Raw genomic sequence first — 19,617 nt, 5'->3', positions numbered from 1 at the left:
TTTGTGCAGACACAAAAGACATAACCCAAATACAGAGAATAGGTGGGAACAAAATCCTATCCTCAGCTAAACAGATATTGGCATTTGGTAGCTATTGAGAACAGGAGAATCAGTTTTCCATAATACTCTTTCCCAAATTGACTGCCACTGTAGAATGTCCCACTTTCAATAATATATGGGAAACTTCAATACATGACTCATATATCACTCACACTTTGCTACCATCTTACCCTGAGCATGTTTTCACTGCTCTGTTGCTCAATCCTTCACTGATAGCAATGGAAGAAGAAGTCACCACACTCCTCATTGACAATGGTTTAGGCATGTGCAAAACTGGCTTTGTTGATGACAACACCCCCAGGGTTTCTTTCCACTGTCATCATCATGGGCATGAGTCCTAAAGATTCCTACTTGGATCATGAGGACCAGAGCAAGAGGGGAATCCTGACCCTGGAGTATCCTATTTAGAATGGCATTGTCACTAACTGAGATGACATAATCAGATCTGACACCATACCTTCTACAGTGAACTGCATGTGGCCCTTGGGGAGCACCTGGTGCTTCTGACCCCCGAATCCTAAAAGTAACAGAAAAAAGATTATGCAGATAATTTTTGAAAAGTTTAATACCCCAACCATGTACTTGGCCATTCAGGTGGTGCTGTCCTTATATGCATCTAAGTGCAAGACTGACATTGTCATGGACTCTGATAATGTGAGTTGCACATATAGTACCCATCTGTGAGGGCTATGCCCATTCCCCTGCCATCTTCTATCTGGACCTGACTGACCAGGACCTGACAGATTAGAAGATCCTAACTGAGCAAGGACACAGCTTTAATACCATTGTTGAGAGGGAAATTGGTTGTGACATTAAGGAGAAGCTGTGCTGGGTTGCTATGGTGCCCTAGATTTTGAACAAGAAATGGTCACTGATGAATCATCCTACTTGAAGAACATTTATGAGCTGTGTGATGGATACAGGTGTTTGCCATTAATAATAAGAGATTGATTCTGTTGTCCAGATATACTCACCTAGCCTTTCTTTCTGGTCATGGAGTCCTAGGATACCCATAAGACCACCTTCAACTCCGTCATGGAATGTGATGTGGATATGCACAAGGACCTGTATGCCAAAACTGTGCTGTCTGGTGGTACCACCATGTATCTAGGCATTGCTGAACAGGATGCAGAAGTAGATCACAGCCCTAGTACCCAGCAATATGAAGATGAAGATTATTGCTACCCCTGAGGACAAGAACTCAGTCTGGATTGGCAGCTCCATCATGGCCTAACTGTATACCATCCACCAGATGTGGATCAGCAATCAGGCCTAATGCAAGCTGAACCCTTCCATTGTCTACCACAAATGGTTCTAGAAACACTGAGGAGGTACCAGGAATTTACTACCTGAGCTGGTTCTGATATATCCATTTGCCCTGGAAAATGTACACATGAACTTGAGGATGGACAGCCAGAAGCCCAAGAGAGTACCAAAATCAACTGGCAAAACAAACAAACAATGAAATGAATCTTAATGATTTTCTGATTTATATTCATAGATCAGTACCTTGCACAGTTGTCATCACAGGGATATCATCCAGCAACCAAAGGAAGGAGATGCTGAGACCTACACTCAAACACTAGACAGAGCCAACAGAATCCAGCATAAGGAGAGTAAGGATTGTAGGAGGCAGGGTAGTCAAGGACATCCAAGGACGAGGCCCACAGAATCCAATAACCCATGCTCATAGAGTTCTCAGAAATTGAAGTAAGAAACATGACCCTGATGGGTGAGCTAGGTCCTCTGAATACTTTAGAGTTGTACAGTTTGGTATTCCTGTGGCACTCTCAGCAGTGGAAGTGGGATGTGTCTCTTTTTCTTTTGCCTGTGCTTGAAAACCTTTTCTTCTTATTGGGTTCCCAGGTCCACATGATATGCCTGTTCTTACTGTATCTTCTTAGACTATGTTTAGTGGATATCAGTGGGAGGCTGCTTTTTCTTCTTCTTTTTAATTCTGTCTTTCTGTCTGTCTGTCTCTCTTTCCTTATTGATGGGAAACAGCAAGAGTTGTTCTGGGGGGTTGAGGGAGAAATTAGAAGTAGAGGGAGGAAAACTGCATTTGGCAAGTAAAACATGTGAAAAGAATAAATGTTTTGTTTTGTTTCGTTTTGTTTCCGAGGCAAGGTTTCTCTGTGTAGCCCTGGCTCTTCTGGAACTCACTCTGTTTGAGGCTGACCTCAAAACTCAGAAATCCACCTGCCTCTGCCTCCCAAGTGCACTGCCCTGCATAAATGTTTTGCTGTTGTTATTGTTGTTGTTGTTTTTAAAGAAAAATAAAAGGTTTAAAAGGAAAAACAAAAAGAGGTATGGGTAAAAAATGGGATGCTGACAGGAGGTAAACATGATTAAAAAAAACATGTACTAGTATACAGTAAGAATTTATAATTCATAAAAACAAAAATAAGTATACAATGTAAGAGCACATCTGGTGCCACCGTGCAGAAAGAATAGTCTCTAACATATCACACAGTTTTCCCTTTATCCACTAGGAAACTTTCTTTTAGCAAAATAGTCTTCAAAATATCAGCCTTGTACATTTCATGCAATAGAAAAGTTTTAGAGGTCATTGAATGTTCTGAAGACACATAAAATGGCTCCATTGGGTTTCATTTGATGGAGGCAATATCATCATAGAAATCCTTCACTTTAGGAACCTAATTGGCAAATATATTCCATGAATCCATGTACAGATTTGCACAATGCAAGCATGCACTATTATGCAAGTGAGTGCATATTCAGGGACAGTGCGTTCTTATGCTTACAAATGTCAGTTTCCTGAAGGTCTCTCAGGTCTTTTGCCTTCTCCCACACTCATCTTAGTAATGTTGTTTTGCCTAAAGAGTGATTCGGCTAAATCATCCTGAAAAGCATATGTGTTTGAGTTTGATTCTCATCCTGGGGTACATTGAGAGCTGGTCAAAACTTTAAGATGGGCTATGAGAAGGATATTAGGTCAATAGAGATGAGCTTCTAAAGAGGACCGTAGAACACTGTCATCTTGTTCCACTTTATTTTCCTTTACTTGGGGTGATGTTCTCTACCATGCACTCCCTACCATTAGTGTTTCATGGCCTAAAACAGTGGGTCTCCCCAATCTGGATAAGAGCTACTAAAGCCATGATCCCAAACCAAACTTTGACCCCAAAGGGGTATTTTAGACAAAAATCACTAGTGCAAATGTTCTTTCTGCTCTTTATTGGATTGCTTAGGCATATGCTTAAAACTTTATCCTTAGTTCTGAATTATCCCTAAGCTTATAAGGCCATTGACAAAATATCATTTTAGGGTAATTTCCATGCATAGGTTTGAAAATATCACCTTCACCTGGCAGTGGTGGCACACGCCTTTAATCTCAGCAATTGGAAGGCAGAAGCAGGCAGAAATCTGAGTTGGAGGCCAGCTTGGTCTGTGAGACGCCTGACTTGCCAGCAAGAAAGACACCACAATAGGATCCTTCTGCAACACGTTTATTGGGCTGCGCATTGACTGTATAGGCGAAAGACTTCGAGCCCTGGGCCTCTCACTCTTATATACTATCAGTTCTCATCCACGCACAGCAGGCCACACCACCTCACCTGGCATGCAGCTTCAGCTAATCAGGGCAGCAGGGGCATATCTCCACCAAAATGGCTTCGCCAGTAACCTGGTACACTTGCGCAGCTCTCACGATGTTTGTGGTTTATATGAGGAAGTCAGGTGCAAGTCATACGACTTAGCTGCAGTCCTTGGCGCCTTCTTGGGACTGCTGCCACATCTGCTCCCCACATTGGTCTACCAAGTGAGTTCCAGGACAGCCAGGGCTATACAGAGAAACCCTGTTTTGAAAAACATTATATATATATATAAAATGAGTTTTATTCTCTTAAATTTCAATTTCTCTGAGGTTTTTATTCTTTATTTTTCTTATCTACTGGCTTACTTTACAAGACAATTGCTTGTTGTATTAGTATTATTTGAATCTAATACTGTAGTATGCATTCAAGAGCTGGGTGCTTTATTTTAATCACCAAAGCCTCCAGAACAGTCTGTAGTTCATAGTACTCATACTTGACTGATGAGTGAATAATCACATTTAAAGATTCTATATCCATAATTCATATCCAGTTGTATTTGACTTTAATATGTATGCTTTACAAATGCATTCTTCCCATATGTTTCCCTTTGGCAGTAAAAAGGATGTTATTCTGTTTACCAGCTTTGTTGATATTTTGTGTGTGTTAATTAAAGATGTATTTTCTCCTTAGCAACTGTTTTCTTTCTTTACCTTATTTTAAGAAAAATATAAATTTATTCTGAGTAAAATTCAGAAGTTTTTCTATGTGGTATGATGCATTTTTGGTCGAGAGCTAGCTCTCATTTTCCATGGCAGCCAACTGCAGGATATGAACAACAGTCACAATCACACCTGCCATGGGCTAAGGGAGAGCAATGATTGAGCCTTAGTCACTGACTGTGCTGATTCCAATAGGACACTACAACTTTCATTAGATAACTGTTGAAAACTACATTTATGCTATAAGAGTTTGGATAGAGGACATTTGTATTCACAAATTGTTTTGTTATAAAACATTTTCAGTGATAATAATAAAACCTAGATAAAACAAAACAAATAGACAACAAAAGAGAGAACCAAACAAAGAGAAATTATTTCCCATTCTTTATATAGTTATCAAAAAACCCATCTAAATTGAAAGCTGTGCTCATTAGATGTCTTTAAATTTTCTGAATTCATATGTCTCACATTATACCCCTACCAGTTCTCATAAAGTTCATTCACACCCATTTAATTCAAAACTACTTTCAGTTTTCGTATTTCACAAGAATGTCTTTCCCTTTGGATCTTCTGCTTGGTTCAGTTTCTGCAGCAGTATTATTGTTAGTTTAGTGGAAGGAAGCCAGAAGGTGGTGACTATTTACAGAAATTGAAGAATTATGGATAATAAATTGATCACCCACATAATTACTGATGAGATAATAGATAAATAAATAAATAAATATCACAGATATTCGTGAGTTGAACTTAATGAGAATCCATTGAGTAAATTGGGGCTATTTAAAATTATTAACTTTCAGAACTCAGTGATCCACTTGAATCTTGCTTTTATTTACAAAGAGATATGTAAGCAAGATACAATTTGCAAAACACAAGAAAATCAAGAAGAGGGAAGACCAATGGGTGGATACTTCATTCCTCCTTAGAATAGGGAACAAAATACCCATGAAAGGAGTTACAGAGACAAAGTTTGGAGCTAAGATGAAAGGATAGACTATCCAGAGACTACCCCACCCGGGGATCCATCCCATAATCAGCCACCAAACCCAGACACTATTGCATATGCCAGAAAGATTTTGCTGAAGGGACCCTGTTATAGCTGAAGCTATGCCAGTGCCTGGCAAATACAGAAGTGGATACTCACAGTCATCTATAGGATGGAACACAGGGTCCCCAATGGAGAAGCTAAAGAAAGCACCCAAGGAGCTGAAGGGGTCTGCAACCCTATAGTTGGAACAACAATATGAACTAACCAGTACCCCCAGAGCTCATATCTCTAGCTGCATATGTAGCAGAAGATGGCCTAGTTGGCCATCAGTGGGAAGAGAGGCCCCTGGGTATTGCAAACTTTATATGCCCCAGTACAGGGGAATGCCAGGGCCAAGAAATGGGAGTGGGTGAGTAGGGGAGCAGGGCAGAGAGAGGGTATAGGGAACTTTTGGGATATCATTTGAAATGTATATAAAGAAAATATCTAATAAAAAATAAATTAATTAATTTTAAAAAAGGTATGTAAGCAAGAAACTTTCTTTGTTTCACAGATATATCCATCTGTTGTTTTTAGGTTCTAGGTATAAGCTAACTGTTGGCAACTGTGAATACTTTCTGTAGACAGAACTTTATGCACAGCAGCTCTCGTATACTTAGTTGTATATACTCAGATACATTATGTGTCAGATGGTGAGAATGTGTTGATGGAGAAGTTCAAGAGAAAATTCATACCATGTCAAAACTCTTCCGGTGCTGTTTCCTATAGCATTATTTTTAGGTCGACCTTACATGCATAGGTTTCCAGTGGCTTCCTCTGGCTGAATGTTGTAAGAGCTGGGAAAGTTTTATTTAATCGTTTATTCATGTCAGATGATAAGATTAGTGTCTATGTGGTCCTAACCATTATATCATTGGACTTATAAAATATGCTAATTTCAGCAGGATTTGTTAGAACATTTTAATGTTTTTCCCACCATCTTTTTCTTTTAAGTGAAAAGACAAAATTTCCAGAACCATCCAGTATCAATGTTTTGGATCCAGGTTTGGATTCAGCGAGTTTAATTTTTTCATACTCTGTTAAATGACCACAAAATAAATAGACCTACTATTTTAAAAAGATGTACAATAGCTATCCTGAAGTTAAATAGGAGCAATACCTTGACTATTTACATGAAAAACAGCCGAGTCCTCCCTCTTCGATTTTGATGAAATTTGTAATATTTGTATTCACTCTATCAATAAAGATTTAAAATTATTTTGATTCTACGAAATCTGTTAGAATACATTCAGAAGGAGGCCTTATATCTTAATGAATCATAATGACAAATGCAGTATCTATTCTCTAAGTACAGCAGGACTCCTTCTCTATGTAAATGATATTTTGTTCCTCCTATTACATAAGAAGTAGAGACAAAGTGTGAAGCAGAGACTGACTGCCCCACCTGGGACACATCCCATATACAGTCACCATACCCAGGCACTATTGTGGATACCAACAAGTGCTTGATATAGCTGTCTCCTGAGAGGCTGTGTCCATTACTGACAAATGCAGAGGTGGATGCTCTCAGCCAACCATTGGACTGAGCACAAGGCACCCAATGGAGGAGCTAGAGAAAGGAGAGAAGGAGCTGAAGGAGTTTCCAGCCTCATAGGAAGAACAACAGTATGAACTAACCAGTACCCCCAGAGCTCCCAGGAACATATTCAGCTGCATATGTAGCAGAGGATGGCCTTGTTAGACATCAATGGTAGGAGAGTCCCTTAGTCCCGAGAAGGCTCGATGTCCCAATGAAGGGGAATGCCAGGATAGGGAAGCTGGAGTGGGTGGGTTGATGAGCAGGGGGAGGGGGGATTGGATAGGGGGTTTTCAGAGGGGAAACCAGGAAAGGGGAATAACATTTGAAGTGTAAATAAAGAAAATAGCAAGAAGAAGAAGAAGAAGAAGAAGAAGAAGAAGAAGAAGAAGAAGAAGAAGAAGAAGAAGAAGAAGAAGAAGAAGAAGAAGAAGAAGAAGTGCAAACCTAGCTTATAAGAGGCATGTAGAGGGCTGTCATATTCCTATTATCCAATACAATCCAAGAGAATGCAAACTTATTCCACCTAAGACTTGTGCTCTAATTTTCATAGTAATACTATTCATAACAGCCTGCAATAGGTAAAAATCTAGATGACCACGGTCCAATGAATGAGAGAATGCATAAAAAAGTGTTATATATGTACAATGGAAATTACCCTGTAACACATAGTAATGCATATTGACAGATCTTAAAATTTGGTCAAAACTGAAAACTATTATAGTAAATAAAAATAGTTAATCCAGGAGAGCTGCTTATTGTCTAATAGCATTCATACAAAATATCTAAAATTAGCAAATAGAACTAACATGAATTAATCACTATATAGATGTGGGTATAAGGATGTTGGCCAATTGAAAAAGACCAATATTATTGATTATGGGACTTTTTAAAAGAATGGCAAAATATTCTGAAATTACATATCGAAGTGTTTGTACATTATAAACAGAAAATTACTCTTAATTTTGCACTTTTAGAGGTGAGGAACTTTGGGTAGGTGGTTTGACTTTCAAAGGCTTATTTTAAAATGGAAAATATTCCATTGTATTTAAGGGATAATTGTAATAAACCTCAAAATATTTTTATTATTTATCTAATACTTCAAGGGAAATTCCTCTAAGAATTTTATTCTAGACCAATTAGTTTGTTGACGGAAGGCAGTTAAATTATCTTAGAAGTATTGACCTGTGGACATGGATCAGTTCGTCGAGTGTTTGCCATGGAAGCATGAGAGCCAGTGTTCAGATCACCATTATTCTAAATACCTCATGGGCTTGAAACTTGCTGGTAATCTCGGCATTTAGCAGGCAGAAACAGAGCATCTCATTAGCAGTCTGCCTTGGGAGACTAGTAATCAGTAAACCATAGTTTTATATGTTAGACATTGCCTTACTATATAAAGCAGAAAGCAGTCGACTTTTGGAAGACATCTGACATCAACCTCTGGATTCCATATGTATATACACACAGGTGTGCCCCGATATATTTATGCACACGGACATGTGAATAAGCATATAGATATTTACAAGGAATATAGGCAACACCCATGCAAAAATGATATCATCAAATCACACAAATGAAATTATGTTTAATAATTTTAAAACTATAGCTTAATTTTAAATTTTGCAAAACATTTCTCACTCAATCCTTTCATTCACCTTCATGAATAGCAGTACGCTGGATCCAAACTGTTTTTTTTTTTTTAATGCAATGGTCATTGTTTGTTCTCAGTATGTTTTGCTGTATTTAAAGACAGTGAGTAGAGATAAGAGTCCTTCTTACAAGTAGACAGAAATCGAGTTTTGTTTTTTTTTTAAACATTGGGGATTCATAGTTCCTAATACACTGATCATGACTGGTTCTTTTAGCACCATTAACTCATATTGCCTGGAGACTAACTTCTTCTTCAAAGACAAGTATGCTGTGTTACTAACAGACACAGTCACAGAACTCAAGAGTGCTCTCCACTACTAAATAAAGCTTTGTCTCCACAGCAATTGCATCTATAACTTATATGCTGTTTTCTTAAGGATCAACCTCGCTCCTTCATTTCTCCTGGCAATGGTGCTAAAGCTAGAACTTGGAAGTCACTAGACAAGCAAATCTGTGCTTCTGAAATTGCTCCTTGTGTTTACTATCTGATAATTCAGGAGTGACATCATGTTCTATGGGAACACAGTACACATTAAGTGAAAGTCAGGTTCAAAAACTCTCTAAACTAAAATAAAAAATGTATTGACATTTGACTATCGAAGGTCTTCTTTCTTCTTCAATATCTTATATTTATAGATTTCATCTCTTGATGCTTCTAGAAAGCTGCTAATGACCATGGTGATCCAAGATTAAATATAAACAGGGAGTTGAGGAGCTGTTCCATGGGCAAATGCTCCTCCACTTCTGGAAAATTCCTGAACATATAGACTGTGACTTTACCTTTCCACAAGTGAATGATTTCTGAGATCTAAAATTCAGAGTAAAAGGAAAAGAAATCGAACAAGAACATGCTGAGGAGGATTTTCATTTTTGACATAAGGCTCGGGAAAATGCATTGTTCTGGCAAGAATAGTTTCATTGGAGCAGAGGTAAATATTCCTGTGGTTTATTTTGGCATGTGTACTGCCAAAAGAACATCACATTTAAGATTTTTGTCTTGAAAGTGAAATCAGAGGTTAGCTCAAGATAGCAAAAGGCTGTAAGGCATCTTTGTAAAATAACCTTTGAGGCTTGGAACATATTTGTAAGCAAAGTCACTCAAAATTCCCTGACTCCAGTAATAGTATAAGCCTGTTTAGTTATATAACTCCTCAGCTACTTGAGAAAGTATACTTCTTTTGACAACTGAGAAAATACAAAATTGGATATCATTAACCTTGAATTCCTGAGGGCGTGCTATTTTTTGCTTAGTAGGAAACAATTGAATCCTAGTCTAGACATTTGGGAACAATGGAGAAAGTTGCGTGTTTTTCATATCCTATGATACATTTTTGCCATGATTCTCATTTGTCAAAAACAACCACAATCAAAATCCTTCCTAAACTTTCAGTTTATCTTTTATTCAGCATCTCTTTATGCTCACCTCTACTCTAGCTAAAACAAATATGTATTTTAAGCAAAAGACATAAACTTAATTAGTTTCTGTGAAGTATGGGATGCAAAGCTTTAATATCCAAATATCTTATAAACCACATATCAATCTCTTATGTTTGGGAGCTCTTCTCTATTTTATTGACTTTAATAAAGGTGTATTATTATTATAATATTTTATTTCACTTAATCATTTTAATTAAATCTCTGTGCCATGAAATGTTCTAACTGGTGAGAACATTAAGAATTTAAATCTGCCTTTCCACTATAGTAAATCTTGCTAATAGGAACTATGTAGTCAGCTATGAGTAGCACAATGATCTTGCTTTACTACAATCGATGTCATCTGAAAAGTTGTTTTAGGGCAAATGGTCATAGTTTTACATACAAGGGAAAGGGGGACAATAGTTAACATGTGTGGCACATTGATCCAGGGTTGTCTGGTTTTTGTTTGTTTGTTTGTTTTTGTTTTGTTTCTGTTTTTGTTGTTGCTGCTGTAGCTGTTCAATGGCATTGGACTTGTACCTGAGCACCAGATGGGAACTACAACTCTATGTGAAAATTGATAATCTTATGTGATTAAAGGACTGCAAAAGAGGGTTAAGCTGGAGTCACAGTGTCTCTTCTAGGGATGGCTCATGAAACTTAGGAGTAAACTGGAATAGAGTTTCAAAGAGCACCCTTGGAAACTGCACTGATGCCTAAGATAGCACCATTGTTAAACTTGACACAACTCAGAATGAGTGCAACTTCATTCCTCATGGAAATTACATGCTGAATGATCACCTGAAAAATACAGCTTTCTATTAGTACCCGAGTCATTATGGTGTGTTTTTGGTTCTATTTGCTTGAGTAGTTCAGGATGTGTTTACTGATGTGCCATGCTATAGGAGTAGAAAAGAACTTCTCCTTAAAGAGGCTGCCTTAAAGGATGCAGTGTCATTTTGAGGATAACATGAAGAAAAATATATCAGGAGGTGAGGTTAAATTGAGATGAATTTTTAAAGTCTCATGTATCTCAATTACCCTGCAAAACATCAGATTTTACTGAGGAACATGAAGGCATGGTAGGGTTTTGGTTGGAGACTATCTCACTAAGATCTGTCTCTAGTACCCTAATGATGATAACAACAAAGATGTCTGAGTAGCAGTTTCTCTATCTACTTGTTCTGTGCACCAATAAACACACTCAAAAAATCCCTACTAGACATAACCAGCTTGCCTTCTGTCTTTGATAACTCATCCCCATGGTCATCTTTCATCTGACCTTACTGGGATGCTTCCCTTGGGGTCATCTGAAACAGCATATTTGTATGATGTGGTGATCAGTATAATGTGCTAAGTCAATCAGTTAGCCAACAAAACACTAATGTTCATGATTTTATGATGAGATTTGGTGTTGTGGCTCACATCTACATCCTCTTTTAGTTATTATATTACCCTGCATAATTTAGTTAGGCCTGTTTAGACCATATCTGAGGCAGCCTTGAGGAAGAGGGCATTCATTTGTGACCTGCAATTTCAAAGCTTTTGCAAGGATGCCAATCTACACTTTCTGGAGACCTTATTTAAGAATTTTGAATTTATCAGTAGCACAATCATATAAACTAATTTGGGTGGTAAATGTTTTCATATGTACATCTTACATTCTCTCTAGTTTACTATTCAGATTAGCTGTTGGGAATGAATTTTTATTTGATTTTTGCTATTGGGTTGATATCTCATAAGACATTTTCCCAGATCTCTCATACAGTTGGAGGTCAAGAAATGTCCTGAGATTGTATGGTCAATGCCAACAAAATATCCAAAAATATGATGCCTTAGACAGAATTTTAATTTTGCTCAAAGTTTTGTGGATCAGGAACACTTGACATACTTGATGGACATTCTGATTCTGATCCATAAAATTTCAACAAAATACATGTAATCTGTGCCTCTGTTTCTTTCTCTTTATAATAAGCCAGTTTAATGACTGCATAAATTTAAATAGATTAAAAAAAAACAGAACTGCTCCTATTCTATAGTAAACATATACTAACTAAAGAAGGACAATTGTTTGTCTTCACACACTTTTCTGTTCCTTCTCCTCATATTCCCCAGTACTTCTTACCATTTTTCAATAAAGAGAATACACCCCAATTTATGACAATGCTTCTGTCTGGAATTTGATGTAAATTAAGAATAAACTATTTAATAATTTAATCAATAGATACATTTCTATTTATAACATAAAACAAATATGAAAATTGTTAATTTTCTTTTTTATTAGATATTTTTATGTGCATTTTAAATGTTATCCCCTTTCATGGTTTCTCCTACAAAAACCCACTATCTCCTCCCCCCACCTCCTACTCATCAACCTACACACTCCTGCTTCCTGGCCCTGGCATTCCCCTACACTGGAGCTTAGAGTCTTCACAGGACCAAGGGCCTCTCCTCCCACTGATGACCAACTAGGCCATCCTCTACTACATGTGCAGCTGGAGCCATGACTCCCACCATGTGTACACTTTGGTTGGTAGTTTAGTTCCAGGGAGCTCTGGGTTAGTTCATATTGTTGTTCCTCCTATGGGGCTGCTACCCCTTCAGCTCCTTTGGTCATTTCTCTAGCTCCTTTATTGGGGATCCTGTCCTCAGTCCAATGTTAGGCTGTGAGCACCCACCTCTGTATTTGTCAGGCACTGGTGGAATCTCTCAGGAGACAGCTATGACAGGCTTCTGTCAGCAAGCTCTTGTTGGCATCCACAATAGTGTCTGGGTTTGGTGATTGTTTATGGGATGGATTCCCAAGTAGGGCAGTCTCTGAATAGTCATTCCTTTAGTCTCTGCTCCACACTTTGTCTCTGTAACTCCATGGTTCCTGCCACTAGAGAAAATTGTTAATTTTCATAACCTTGCTCCAGAAAATGAATACAACTGCATTTTCATAATATTATAGTATGGTGTAGGTGCACAAACAATTTCAAAATATACTGAGCCATATGAAAACATATGGCTCATTTCATATTGACCCTATTCTACAATAATGACCAAGAGTTAATAAGTCACCATCAACAACCATATTATTAGGGTTTTAGAAACATCATATTTCCTATCACCAAAGCAAACAGTTTTAATTTTAAGTTCACAAATATATTACATAGTGTTGTTTGCAGCCAGAATGGGAGTATCTAGACAAATTTAAAAATAGAAATGGCCTGAGGTTAGCATTTTTAGGAGGGAAATAAGGAGATATTTTTCTTTCTGTGATCCTTAAGTAATTAAAATGGCATAAAACGAGGTACTTCCTTGCCTCAGCAAGAAGCAAGGACCTCAGCCATCTGGGCTAGCAGGGCCTGCCAGTGATACAGTTCACATTATTATAGAGCTCTCTGTTAGAACAGTAATGCTCTCTGGGATCTAAAGGGACCCATATTTAACCTAAAGCCATCTCATTCTGAGAAGAATCTTTTTGTAGTAGTTGAAGATCTACAATTTTTCAGAATGCTTAGAACAACTCACCTTTGAGTGCTCAACACCCAAACTGTCCCATCTCAAATATAGCTTCTTTACCCAAGGCTCAGAAAATACTATAGAACCCAAGAATCAGAGAAGCAAGATGTGACAGATAGTGTTTGCTATGTATGAGTGAGAACTGACAATCACAAAATCCCAACATTGTGGCCTACACAATAAGTGAAAAATGTTCCACTTGTTGACTTGCCAATGTAGGTGTCAAAAACCTTAGAAGGTCCTAATTCTAAACGAAGAGCTACAGGCAATTAATGGCTTCTGAGTGAGGGGAAGTCAGTTTCCCTGATAGGTTATTAAATCACAAATTCCTTGTTTTCATTTGTTTCAATTTTTATTAGATATTTTCTTTATTTACATTGCAAATTTTACCTCCTTTCCTCATTTCCCCTCCAAAACCTGCCCTATCCCATTCCCTTCTCCATGCTCACTAATCTACCTCTTCATCTTTCCCTGTCCTGGCGTTCACCTACAATGGGGCATCGAGCCTTCACAAGACCAAGGGCCCCTCCTCTCACTGATGTTCCACAAGGCCATCCTCAATTACACATGTGGCTGAAGCCTTGAGTCCCTCCTTGTGTACTCTTTGGTTGGTGGTTTAGTCTCTGAGAGCTCTGGGTTAGTTCATATTGTTGTTCCTTCTATGGGGCTATAAACCCCTTCAGCTCCTTGGGCTTTTCTCTAGCTCCTTCATTGGGGATCCAGTGCTCAGTCCAAACAGATGGCCGTGAGCCTCCACTTCTGGATTTGTCAGGCACTGGTGGAACCTCTCAAAGACAGCCATGACAGGCTTCTGTCAGCAAGCACTTGTTGGCATCCATCTTGGCCCTAAACACATATGCAGGTGAGCAACACCAAAATATATGTATATGTGAATGTGTATGTCTATGTGTACTTGTGTATGTGTGTGAATATGGATGTGCATATGTATGTACACACACACACACACAAACCATAATAAGGTATTGTCTCAACTTTCAAGGAGAAAATGATGGGTGATTCTTTTTTTTTTAATAGAATTAACCTGGGATTATGGACAATAAGTAGGTCATTTTCAGTGAATGTTATGTGGGGGAAGTTATAGCAAATAACTGAGTGACTCAAACTACCAATTCAAAATGGATATGAACACCTATTTAGTTGTGTCTTATGTTTAGTATTAAGAGACTTGCAATGAAATCTTGGCAAACCTGTAGTCACTTTACATAATAAAGAAACACAAACTCAAGGGCTTAAAGTGAAATGCATGTGTATCACGGAGCTTCTTAAATGGCATAAAAGCAGAAGAGCAAGAACATCAACACACTTTCCAGAAACAAAGTGTTTTTATGATGAATTGTAATTTGAAGACTTCTGTTAGGGAAAAAGAATTTAAGTACTCTTGACAAGTGAAGGTATTTTACAATAGAGGGAAATCATGTTCACATTCTGACAATGAATACCATACTAACAAAATTATGGCTAATAGTATAAATCACATACCATCTTAGCATTTTTAAACTTTTTGATGCAATGAATTTATATTTTATTTTAATGTTTTAATTAGTTTACTGAGAATTTCATACCATATATTTTGATTATATTCACTTCCAAAACTCTTCCCCAGTTCACCCCTTCTCTACTCACTTTAAACTTGCATTATTGTTTTAAACCCTTTAAAATTATTGTTGTAACTCTAATGAGGATTACCCTAAAGGCCATAAAGTGGATTGAAGTATACAAATTGAGAACACAGTGATTCCAAAGAGAGACTGGTGGTTAAAGGGTTCAAGCTGCTTAAAAATGACAAATTTATATCTTTATAAAATGGCTTTTTTTCTGGCAAAATGAAACCCCCCAAAACCCCAAAAGATAATTAATTAATGCTTAAATTAATATTTAGCAATGAAAAGTTAAGTTACCACCTTAGTTTCTTTTCCAGATGCCATAATACAATATACAGAAAGGTTACTTAAGAAATAAGGATTTATGTAGCTCCTTAAACCAGGTTACAAGGAACTCATAGAAGCAAATGCATGTTGAATAGCTCCTTCTCTTATACAGGACAGGATCCTAGTAGGGCATGGTGCCACTCACAGTGAATGAGTCTTCCCTCCTCAAAAATTGTAATCAAGATAATCACCCAAGTGCATGCCCAGAGCCATTTCCTTCCACATAGTTCTAGATTTCAATAAGGTGACACTTCATGTTAACCATCACAATTACATCCCTTGTCACCTCTGCACTCACTGAAATATGTTATTTTGCAGGTATAACTTTGTACTCCTTGTCTCTAAAGTTTCATTTTTTAAACTAAACTTTATTCTAGTTATTAAAAGACAGGCAAAATGACACCAAATTCCTGTACAAACTGTGATATCAAAGACCCCTAGACCATTTCTCCTTAGAACCTTGCTTCCTCTCCCAGTTTCTTGAGCTAAGTTTTCAATATCCCTGCACTTATTTTCATTCTGAGACCAAGCTCTCTCTAAAACAGCCCATGAATCTCTGCTCCTAGAATTCAAGGCCTTTCTACCCTAAACTTCTGAAATTTGCCTCATTTTACCTGTGAAAACAGTTAGAAAGATCTAAATGCAATAGATCACATTTATCACAATAATGGCTCAATGCCTTGGTTTTAATATCTACTTTCATTTCTTTTCTGATGCTAGGATAAAATATTCTGACAAGGGCTGGAAATATGGCTCAGTGATAAGGAGCACATACTGCTTTTGCCGAGGGTCCATAACTGTATAACTTTTTATCTAGGGAATTCTATATTCTTTTCTGCACACTCTCATGCACCTACCCACACATAGTTACAGACCTACACATATGGTTTAAAATAAAACATAAAAATGAATGAAAAGACTGTAATAAAAACAACTTAGAAGGAAGCTTCTTTCATCCAACACTTCAAAGCCTAGTTTATTATTGTGTTACAGGGACAGGGGCTAGCTAGTCTCAATGCATGAAGAAGCAGGAAGTATTAGTGGAAACATGCATTCTCGCCCTCAGCCCACTTTCTTATCCAGTCTAGGATCTCAGTCAGAAATGATGCTATGACAGTGGTCAAATGTTTCTACCTCAAATAATGTGATCAAGATAATCCCCCACTGGCTGCCCAAAGACTCTTCTTCCAGGTGGTTCTAGATTTACTGACTATATGGTGAGTGGGTTAAATTTTGCCTACTGTCTCAGAGCAGTTAGAGTAGCAGAGTAGGAGGTATAAACTCATGATCAAATTTTCCTTCTTTCTTTTCTTTCTTTCTTTCTTTCTTTCTTTCTTTCTTTCTTTCTTTCTTTCTTTCTTTCTTTCTTTCTTTCTTCCTTCCTTCCTTCCTTCCTTCCTTCCTTCCTTCCTTCCTTCCTTCCTCCCTCCCTCCCTCCCTCCCTCCCTCTCTCCCTCTCCCTCTCCCTCTCTCTCTCTCTCTCTCTCTCTCTCTCTCTCCTCTCTCTTTTTCCTTTTTGTTTGATATGAACCATGATGGAATTTAAGAGATTAAAATCCCCTTTGAAAATTCTGTTTTTAACTAACTTACAAACTACTGGATTTCCACAAGGCTTCTTCAAACATTCTTGGTTTTGATTATTCTGTCCCTTCCTTCCCTTGATCTCCTTACTCCTATATCTGCATAAACACTAAACCTCCAGTATCACCTCTTTCTTTCATGTTAAGGGTGTTTTACCATCTATCCATTGTAATTACATTTTTACTTAGGTTGTAACATCATTGGTCTGAAACAAGATTTTTTTATACACCATAAGTTATAATTACCTCTTGTCTTACCCAATTCCACTTTATTTCTCCAGACCATTTCTGCATGGACATTTTTTACCTCCTCCATCTCTTTTATTATACCCATTTTTTTGCAATCTTCCTTTCTCTAATGTACCCATTTCTCATCTTCTGGCTTTCCATGCCAACCATATCAAACATAAATTTACAATTAGTTTGTACCTAGAAAGTGAACACAGAGAAGTGGTTTTCTTAAAGGCTCAGATAGCCTTATTCATTATATAATCCACACCCGTCAATTTTATCCATTTCAATGCAAAGTTAATGGTTTCTTATTTACAGCTAAGTAATACTCCATTGTTTTCCATTGTGTTTATGCATCACCTTTTAATCAGGTGTCATCAGTTCATGGCCATCTAGGTTAATTCTGTTTTCTGGATATTGTGAGTAGAGTAACAATGAACGTGGACAGCCACGTCTCCTTGTAGTAGAATATGAAGTTCTGTGAATATATTTTTTGGCATTTTCTACGTGAATTGTATGGTAGTTCCATTTCCAGATTTTTGAGAACCCTTCAGACTTAATTCCAAAGTGTCTCCTCTAAGTTTAATTCCCACCAGCAAGCAGTAAATCAATCTTCCTCTCTCTCCATATACACATTAATTTTTTTGTTATTTTATTTATGTTCTAGGCTATTCTGACTGGGATGAGATATAACCCTTTAGGGAAAGAAATTGAATGAGGGAATAGTGGATGGACATGATCAACACACATTGTATACATCTAAGAAGCCTCCAAAGCATAAAAACCTTAACACAAAACAGAGCAAGAACTACTGGCTTTAACAGGAAGCCTGTCATGATGCAAGGATCTCCAATCATAATCACACAAAGGAGAAGATTAAGAGAGCACAAAATCCTTTGACAGTGAGAGGAAAATATAGGCAGAGGGAAGAAAATGTATCTAATAGACACAAATTAAGGACTACACACTAAGGAATGGTTTACATTAACAAGCAAGTGTAAGGCTCCTGGTATAAAAGAATAGATCATGGAGAGAATTGCAGGAAATGTGTAGTAGAGATCATCACTAAAGGGGACTGTGCTGCAAAAAGCAGTAGTTGTCACCAAAAGACTCTTCTGACCCAGAAGTGCTGGCCATTTTCTCATACCCATCCTCTATCCTTTCTACTTCCTTTGCTTTCTCTCTTCCAGTTTTCTTCTATGTCATCCCCACCTTCACCTTCACCACTAGCCTTTCCTATTTTCCTTGTGTTTCTCTCCTGGTGCTTGCAGTATTTTCAGTGAGGACCTCAAAGCCATATTTTGTACAGTATTCCAGTTTTCAATGCTGCCAACTAAAGATGTATAATATTGAAAGTCATAATACATGCAGTGCAAGTGTGTTTTAGTGTTTGTGTGTGTTTGTGTGAAAGAGACCGAGAGACAGGGAAATAGAGAGACAGACATAGAGAGCAGGGGGAGAAGGTAGGGGAAACTTTATATACACATGCACAGAGAAGAATCTTAGGTATCCTGCTTGATCATTACTGCCTCATTTCCTGCACTGGGTCCTTTTCCAAATTTGGAGCCAGGCTGGCAACAAGTAAGCCCCAGTGAGCCCCCTGTCTACTGACTCTGACCCTATGGGTGAATGGGTGAAGAGTATATGGCTAAACTGCCCTTTCCACAGAGATTATTATCTGAATTCAGATAACATGAACTGAACACATGAAGTCATGGATTCACATCAAGTTTTCCTACCAAGTCATCTCTCTGGCTCTTTAAACTGCCATCTTAAGACTCTTGTCTAGATAGTTTAATTACCACTGTTGGGGTTATTTAATTAGTTCAGCACTGAGGACAATCCAAACAAGGCTAGTGAGTTACCAGTTCCACTAAGATGTGTTAATAAAATGTAATTAAGGCATGACATAGAAGCCAAGCTTTCTTTGCATCCTCTCATGTCAGATGGAGGAAATGGTGCTCACAGTGAGTGCATTTTTTCATACTACTTCACTTTACTATTGGCAAAAATATATTTTTTGTTATGACCAGGATTTAGTGTAGAATGCAGCTTTAAACTGAGAGTTGTCACATAAGTGTGATTACATGAATGAGAAAATTATTCAGACAAATCTGCAAAGATTTCCTAAGTGTAAGATTAAGATCAATTGTGTCAAAATTGCCTTTTGCAAATGATACTGCAGATACCCCACTGCCATAAGCATATGGTGTTAGACTGTGCAGAATCAAAGGCATTAAATTGTAAAGAACAATCCTGCTAGTCCCCCCAGGGTATGACCTAGATAAAGCATTACTTAGTTTCATCTTTAATTTAAGTACTTCTAAGACTGGGTAAAATCCATTATTAAAATCTTCTTTGTGGCTCAATCTATTTTAAAC

General features: G+C 37.7%; 1 pseudogene; it reads left to right on the top strand.

The window, feature by feature from the left end:
- Window positions 1–278: 278 nt before the first annotated feature.
- LOC110294234 (actin, cytoplasmic 2 pseudogene) lies at window positions 279–1,336 on the top strand (annotated as a pseudogene).
- The last annotated feature ends 18,281 nt before the right edge of the window (window positions 1,337–19,617 follow it).

The sequence above is a fragment of the Mus caroli genome, unplaced genomic scaffold (assembly GCF_978045245.1).
Source record: "Mus caroli unplaced genomic scaffold, Mus_caroli_1 scaffold_4, whole genome shotgun sequence".
NCBI lineage: Eukaryota > Metazoa > Chordata > Mammalia > Rodentia > Muridae > Mus > Mus caroli.
Note: the sequence above shows the minus strand (reverse complement) of the source record. Positions and strands in the feature narration are given on the sequence as shown.